The 8,281-nt window shown below is 35.8% G+C and overlaps 1 long non-coding RNA gene across 1 annotated transcript; it reads right to left on the reverse strand.

Annotated features, from left to right (window-relative positions):
• Positions 1-510: 510 nt before the first annotated feature.
• LOC103101198 (uncharacterized) lies at positions 511-8,263 on the reverse strand. The gene is made up of 2 exons (XR_469124.3): positions 8,124-8,263; positions 511-1,662 (listed from the first exon to the last, which is right to left on the reverse strand). It is a non-coding gene; the product is annotated as an uncharacterized LOC103101198 (long non-coding RNA).
• Between the last annotated feature and the right edge of the window lie 18 nt (positions 8,264-8,281).

An 8,281-nucleotide genomic window follows, 5' to 3' on the forward strand; every position in this document is an offset into this window, starting at 1 on the left:
TAAAGAATTAGAATATGCAAGGTACACTGAGGACATAAAGGTAAAAATGACAGATTTCCTGCCCTTAAGGAGTTTACATGCTACCAGTGAATTGTAGCCCAGAAACAGAATTAATTAAGGGCATCATGGGGACAAATATTTGGAATTATGTGATTTCCTTATAGCCAGGATGATAATGATAATGATGGATGCAATGATAGAGATTTTCTTTTGGTCTTGACCATAAGATTGCAATGATGGTAGGAATTATCAGTCAGAAAACTCACCTTACAAAAGGTTCTACAACTTTTAGTCTTAGAGAATTATTTGGAGGCATTGAGAAGTTTTCATTCTCTGTGTTTATAATAATTACTAGAAATGACCTTGAAATTTATGCTGGAAAACTAGTAAAAGTAAAATTGAAGTTCAAGTTTTTTATATGTAACCAGAGGTAATGCTGGTAAAAGTTTAACAACTGGCCTATCCAAAAAAAAATTTGCCCATGAATAAAAATAAGATGCTGGGAGACCCTTCTGGGTAATGATATGGTTTTATTGTGAGCAGAACAGTTACAGGGCTAGAAATCTGCAGATTCCTCAGCTAAATCTGAGACCCTGAACTGCAAAACACACACTTTTATAGTTTCATGCCTGTCCTCCACCTCCCACAAAAGGTCTCCAACACGTCTCAGAGACCATTTCTGGACCTCCTGGTCTCTATGACTTTTGATGACCTTTTCTTCCCTGTAGCTTCTTACATGAATTAGTTTGGTATAAAGTACATTGTAAAATGGATTTGCAAACTTAAGACTAATATAGTAACCTACTTATGATTAATATAATGCACACACTTAAAATTACTATAACAATACATACTTGAAATTATAACTCAGGTACTACATACACAGACTCTTTCTTGGGACTAAATTCTTATTACAAATCACCTATTTACATCTTATAATTCTAAAAATCACACTCCAAGTAATGATTAAGCTATTAATTGATTTTCTGGTTACAGTTCCTTCTTCAACCATTCCTCAAATTATTGAGGATTGGGTCAATTGCAGACTAATCATAGCACAGATTTTTATAGATTTTTATCCTTTATAGGCAATGCAAAACCAGAAGGGCATTCCCCTGCCAAGGCACACAGATGACAATTGAAGAAGAAAAAAAGAACGAAAAGGAGAGGATACTGGAGACATTGGCATGGAGTTATCAGGTGATAGATGCTGCTGGTATAACAGTTGTTGATTTAAGGTGGTAGCAATGATCTTTTCTTGAGAGTTGTTCATGAGAAAGAGATGGGCTTCATCTAGTGAATAAATGCTGATTCCAAGCAGGAATAAACACCATTGCTGCTAAGAGTCCAGAGTTACAGGAGTGGCCTAGAAAGGAAACTGCAACAATTCGTGCCTATTGTCTAGATGATTCTTCAGGTGTAATGGATGTTATACCTAACCGAGTCACACAGTTGCTGGAACAGTTCCTATGGTCATCAGGGTCAGAGTCAGAGTCCATATATTAATCTATGGACTCGGGAGTTTTGCTTGGTAGTTTATGGTCCCACTTTGGTCACTTTGGAGTGGTAGAAGGTGGTATAGCTGAAAACAAAACTACACAAATGATATGTTGTGAAGTCTATTATGTAACTTCAAGGGAATAGTAGTTTCTCTGGAGTAAGCTGAAAAACAAATAATAGCGAGGGCCTTAGGAAGGATAATGGTGCTCAGGAATCCTATAAGAACAGATTGACAATAATATATTTTCCAAATCAATACAGTATAATTGGCCATGAAGATCTTCTGATGCCTCAGATTCTAATTCTGCGTGGTTGACTTGGAAATTTCTCCTGCTCCCCCTTGTCCTATGAATAAACTGAGAACTATTTATTTCCTTTTTTTTCTTTTTCTTTCAATTTGAGATAGCAGTTGAAAAAATTCTCAACCTCTACCTCACACACATACCCTCTCATAGCCAGCACAATTGCACTTAAAGAGGAGAAACAGAAACTATTAATCTGGGTACTGGCAAATGGGTCATACAAAAATACAGACAGGAGCAATATTAAAGAATATTTTTTCCTAATGTAAATCTTGAAATCAGATTCTCCCCTTATAAGGAGAAGAGACTAGAAGAATTTGCTTTCTCATACCCAGACAAAGATAGGGTAATAACATTGTAGGATTTGATCACACATACAGAAATAAAGTAAAAAGATGAATAGCAGAGAGTTTTATAGTGAGTCAGATTTTTGTAGAGAAATGCTTCTAAATATGCCACTTATAAAAGAAAAGACTTGTAGAGTTATATTTATTATTTGCTATATGAGAAGGAAGAAAGGAGGTATAAATAAATTCCTTGCTTAATCTCTAGCAGAAGGTAGAGAGAAGCAAAGGAATGACAAAATGGCTGAGTCTGCCTCAAAATTAATGTGGATTGATAATTCTGTCAGGATGGAGGTCTATCTGGGTATTTCTCAACTCACTCCCTTGACTGCTCTCCCAGGAATGGTAGAAGCCATCCATATTTTGCTGATATCCTAATTAGTGGTCCAATAGCCTCATAGTAATCATGCCTGAAAGAAGATTCTCAGAAGTATTTTATGATAAAATTCTAAATATTTTATCTCAAATAACAAAATCTTGTCATGGATTAAATATATACACACACACACATATATATATATATATTTATGGTACACCCAACATTATTTCTAACATCTACACAAAATAACAATGTAATTGTCAGAGATCACAGTTACTCAACAAACCACATCTTTTAGGCCAGCATGCAAGATAAAGAAAATAGCAGAGATTGTCTGTAAAGGAGATAGGAACCACAGGTTTTGAACCAAAAAGTATCAGTTTGCATATAGCAAAAGATAGGATGAAAACATGAAGTAAAAAACAATTTTCAAAGGAGTTAGTTGAAAATCTTCAGAATAGAGCTTTACAGATAATATAAGTGTACAATAATTATTTTCTCAAAAAAAGAAAACAGGAAGATCATAAGTTTTCAGAGCAAAGTTTCTATAAAAAAGATTTCATTTTTGGACAGTAATTTCAGCCTAATTACGTGGTACACTTTTTAAAAAAATTAACTCTGATAAGATTTTCATAAGGGAACATTTTAGGCATCATTCTGAAATTTCTCTCAAAGCCTAACTCACTTTTTCCAAGATTCAAACCATTAATTATGTTTGACAGTATCAAATTCCTTTGAGAACTGTAGTTACTACTATACTGATAGATTTTATATTCAATTAATCTTTTGTCATTAACTTATCATAATTTGTTTGATTTATAAATCTAAGATAATTAAATAACATGAGATTATTGAAACATATAACTGAAAATAGGATATCAAAGAACAAAATTTGTTCTATTATCAAACAAGTGGATTTTGGGAGTATTATTTGAATAAACAGCTTCATTAGAGTTCACAGGATCAAGTAGTATCTATAACCCTGCAAAGTCTAATGAGGAGATATTTTGCAAATACTGAATTATAATTTCCACATTCAAAACTTGAAAGTTTTCTAAGTTACAAATTCCAAACACTAAGAACACAATTTAAAATTGAGATTTGTCACTTTCAAAGCAGTTCAATTTTCCTAATTTAGAATTATTAACTTTTAATATATACCTCATTATTTGGAAACACATTAACTTAGAAATTTCCAAGGAGAAATTAAAGCATTTCTCTCTGTCAATTACTTAGTTTCTGATTTTTTCAATTTCTTTCTTTTGTCACAGGCCCCTTTCAACATGGCCAGCTCTGATGGTGGGAGAAAGAGAAAAAAAAACACATTTACGAATGTAAATATATATATTTTAACAATATAAGAAGTTGTTTTTTTTTTTCATGACTTCCTCTCCTAGCTGATCAGGCTGAAAGTAGAGGCATGAGTAATGTAAAGCTTGAAAACATTTGTTAATATGATTTGAAACAGAGTTTACAATAAATAGATGGGAAAAGAAAACACTGGAGTAGAGTATCTCCCTTTTTTTATAATGGAAAAGTAAATTCTAAATTCTCAGTTCCTAACTGAATTTTTCCTCTAAGTAATACCAACATTTGAAGATATTATCAATGTCTATGTGTAAAATTTTAAGGGCAGTCCCCACATATTCTATTACTTGACTATACCCAATAACTAATTAGCTAACTTCTTATAAAAACTCTGTATATATTATCAATCATTGAGTTTTAACATTTGTCATGCCAGGCTGAACAGGAAACCTGCCCTTTCACCACGCTTGCTATAGTTTCCTGAGTGGGTTGTCAGGTGGAATAGAGTTAAGCTTACTTCCCATTTTTATTTCCTAGCAAATTTATAGCCTGTGGAACTAGTCTAAGAATTTATTTTGCATATAAACAAAACAGAAATAGTAAGTTCAGAATCTGTAAATATAGGTGTCTGTGAGTTTGGATAGGAAGCCAGAATCTAACTGACCCTGTATGAGCATATATAAAATATGTAGAGTTCTCTTAGCAATCAAATGAATAATTTTAAAAACTTCTTTTAGAGTAGCACAATTCCTAACAGTTTAAAACCCCCCCAAAAACAGAACAGTGACAAAACTTTAAGAAAAGCAAGTCACAAGTGAAATTATTCCTCCCTGCTGAATAAGCACCTCTCTGTTAGAGTAAAAATTACTTTGAGCCTTTCACTTAAAATATTAAAAGAAATACCCTGTTTTTTTTTCTTTTTCTGCTATTTCATAGATGAGAATAGCATTCCTCAAGGGAAAACCATCCTCTACTAAGAAGAAAGTTTTAATTTTTAAGTACTCATCCAAGTATTCTCTCTCAGAATGAGATAGCTCTTGACTAGAATATGTATGTGTTCCACAACAAAATACCTATTTCCTAAATTTTTCAAAAAAACAAATCAGCAGTCTGTAAAACACAAATAGACTTAACACCAGGACAGTCATAAAACAAACCACTAACGGGCTCCCAAGAGGAAGGAAGAATGATAGGATACTCCTAAAGATAGAGGCTTAACTGAATCCAGAAGAGGAGGTATTTAAGTAGGAGAGAAGTCCAGGACTGGAGTCCCTTGGAGAGGGAGCCCTGGAGGCTCACTTGAGGGTCCCATGTCTAGAGTTCAGGAACCAATCCTGGTCCCATCTGAGGTGCCACTTATAAAATTAGGGTTCTGGGATACCGTTCTAGGTAAAGATCTGGCTTTGTTGTGAGAGAGAAAGGCCTACAGATTCCCCAGCTAAATCTGAAACCCTGAATTGCAAAACACACATATTTTTATATATTCATGTCGGTCCACAACCCCTCACAAAAGGTCTCCAAGAAATCTGAGAGTCCATTTCTGGATCACCTGTTCTCTGTGACCTTTTAATGATCTTTTCCCTGCAATTTCTTACATGAGTTAGTTTGATATAAAATGCATTGTAAAATGGATACACAGTTAGGATTAACAAAGTAACCCATTTATGATTAGTATGATCCACTTAAAATTACTATAATAATATACAAACTTGAAATTATAACAAGTATTATCCTGGGACTAAATTCTTAATCTGGTTACACACACAGACTCTTCTTGCCTAGAACTAAATTCTTATTACAAATCTCGCAGTTACATCTTATAATTTTAAATCACACTCTAAGCATTGATTAAACTATTAATTATTGATTTTCTGTTTACACATGCCACACTTTTTAGTTTGTGACATTTTCATTCCCATTTTTCTTTTCTTTCTTTTTTTTAAGGCAATGGGGGTTAAGTGACTTGCCCAGGGTCACACAGCTGGGAAATGTCTGAGCCCAGATTTGAACCTAGGACCTCCCATCTCTAGGCCTGGCTCTCAATCCACTGAGCTACCCAGCTGCCTCCCCCCACCCCAATTTTTCTTTACCCATTGTTTTATCTCTTTTGTTTTATCTACTGACTGTTGTCATCAACAAGATGCTACATTGAACTATATGTGTCAGAAAATATATGGCCCAAAGTCCAAATAAAAAGATTCCCTGAATACTCCTCTCCCTTGTCTGCATCATACATTGAGAGTTTGGAACACTGCAAAGTGTCATCAGAAATTACACATATTGGTCTAATGTACCAAAAGAAAAAAAAACAAAGTGATGAGAAATATATGTTGACCATATTATAACATGCAGCTAGATAGATATTCCCTCAAATTAATTCATCAATATATATCTAAAGACAAGTGTTATAGATAGCAGGCAGGCAGGCAACAAGTATCATTAAATGTTTTATTATGTGACAATTTCTTTTGTCCAGAGTCAAGTATTCCTGCTAAGAAATTTACAAAATTAGGAAAGGTTTTAGATACCAATTCTCTTTCCCTTCTGCACCCAAGATAGGAGCTAAGACCAGTGCCATAGTCTGGTCTAACCCAACTCTCTTTTATCAACCCATTAGCTCCATTTATATATGCTCCAGTCTAGCTCAGACCCTCATTCCATCATGCCTGGTTTCCCTGGATCTAGTCTTTTCCTTTCTTCAATTGTCAGGCTTGAAAGAATGAGGGTTTGATCTAGGCTGGAGTTTATGTGAGTAGAAATGAAGTATTTAAAAGCTGAGAAGTTGATAGTCTTAAAACATAGATCTGCCATGACATCTCACTATTCAATAATCTTCAATGGCTCCCTATTCTCATAAGATAAAATCTAAACTCCTCAGCCTAGCATTTAAAGTCTCCCATATTCTGTCTCTCACTTTTCTGTCTTTTCCCCATATTATTCCATTTTCTGAATTAAAATGAAATGAATGCTCAGTATCCCCAAGCAACCCCCTTAGCCTCAGCCCCAGCTCCCACCTATTTCACCCACCTTGAGAAAGCTTTGTTCACAAGTTTTCCCAGGATACACAGCACAGAATTTTTCCTTTTGATGATTAAATGAAATGAAAATGTTTCTATTTACCTAGAAGAAAGCCTGGCAGCAGGTGAATCTGACAACAAACTAATTTACAGACATTATGCCACGTTGTATTTGGTGTTCCAAGTGGATTTTTTAGAAATTAAGTTTGACATTTTAAATCAAACATGGGTTAATTTATATAGGGAACTCTTTGAGTGCATAAACTTCCTCTAATAAGGAAGGCCAGTATGTTTTCTGAAATGTAAAATCTTAGACAGTGGTGTCTATAGGTGCCTAGAGCAATGGCATCAAACTTGGGAGAAACCAGGGGTCACTGAACCATACATAAGGATCCCTGTGGGTCACACATTGACTTAATTTTAAAATGTAATATTACTTACGTTTAATTGTATTTTTATTTATTTTGTTAAGTATTTTCAATTAGGGCAGCTAGGTAGAGCTGTAGATTCTGGGTCTGGAGTTGGGAAAGACTCAACTTTCTGAAGTCAAATCCAGCCTCAGACACTTTATCAGCTGTGTGACTGAGCAAATAAATCACTTCACCCTATTGGCCTCAGTTTCCTCATCTGTAAAATGAACTGGAGAAGGAAATGGCCAACTACTCTACTGTCTTAGCCAAGAAAACTCCAAATGGTGTCCTGAAGAGTTAGACACATCTGAATAACAATTTCCAATTGCATTTCATGCTTCACTGGGGAGTTTTGTGGCCCTAGATGAGCAGGGGTAGAACATAATTGATGGCCATCCCAATTTCCAGGTAGAAAAGGAAACTTGCGTTTATTAAGTGCCTACTGTGTCAGGTATTGTGCTGAGCATTTCCTACAGATGTTATCTCATGTTCAAGACAGTTCTCTATTAACCATGCTGCCTTTCGGTTTAGCTCAAAGCAGTCACTTAATAATATGTAAAGTAGGGCTTTTAATTATAGCTAACACTTGAACAGCGTTTACTTTGTGCCTTACACATATTATCTCATTTGTTCTTCACAACCTTGGGAGGCAGGTATTATTATTAGATCTATTTTGCTGATGAGGAAATTGCGGCAGACCAATACCATCATCAAAAGTCTCAGGCAGCATTTGAACCCAGGCCTTCTTGATTCCAAGTTCGGTGCTCTACCCACTGCATTACTCAATGGCAGTTCCCTTAAGGCGTGACTTTTCCCTTTCGTTTTTTCTGCCTCGTCTTTCCAGCTCTTCAAAGCCCGCTGGGACCTACCCCAGCAGGGGGTAGGCGGAGGTGGGGGTGGGGTGGGGTCAAAGAGGCTTTCACCTGTTAGCTTCAGAGCATGCGCAGGAGCCACTCTTTCTTCATTTCCCCCAGCCCTCTCGGCTCGGCCCCGGGAAGGGGAGAAAAGTGGCCGCTTCGGGGACGTCTGACGTCACCACGAGGACGTCGGGCGACGCCGCGTCGAGACATATGACGCGCTT

Source organism: Monodelphis domestica, chromosome 6 (genome assembly GCF_027887165.1).
Source record: "Monodelphis domestica isolate mMonDom1 chromosome 6, mMonDom1.pri, whole genome shotgun sequence".
NCBI lineage: Eukaryota > Metazoa > Chordata > Mammalia > Didelphimorphia > Didelphidae > Monodelphis > Monodelphis domestica.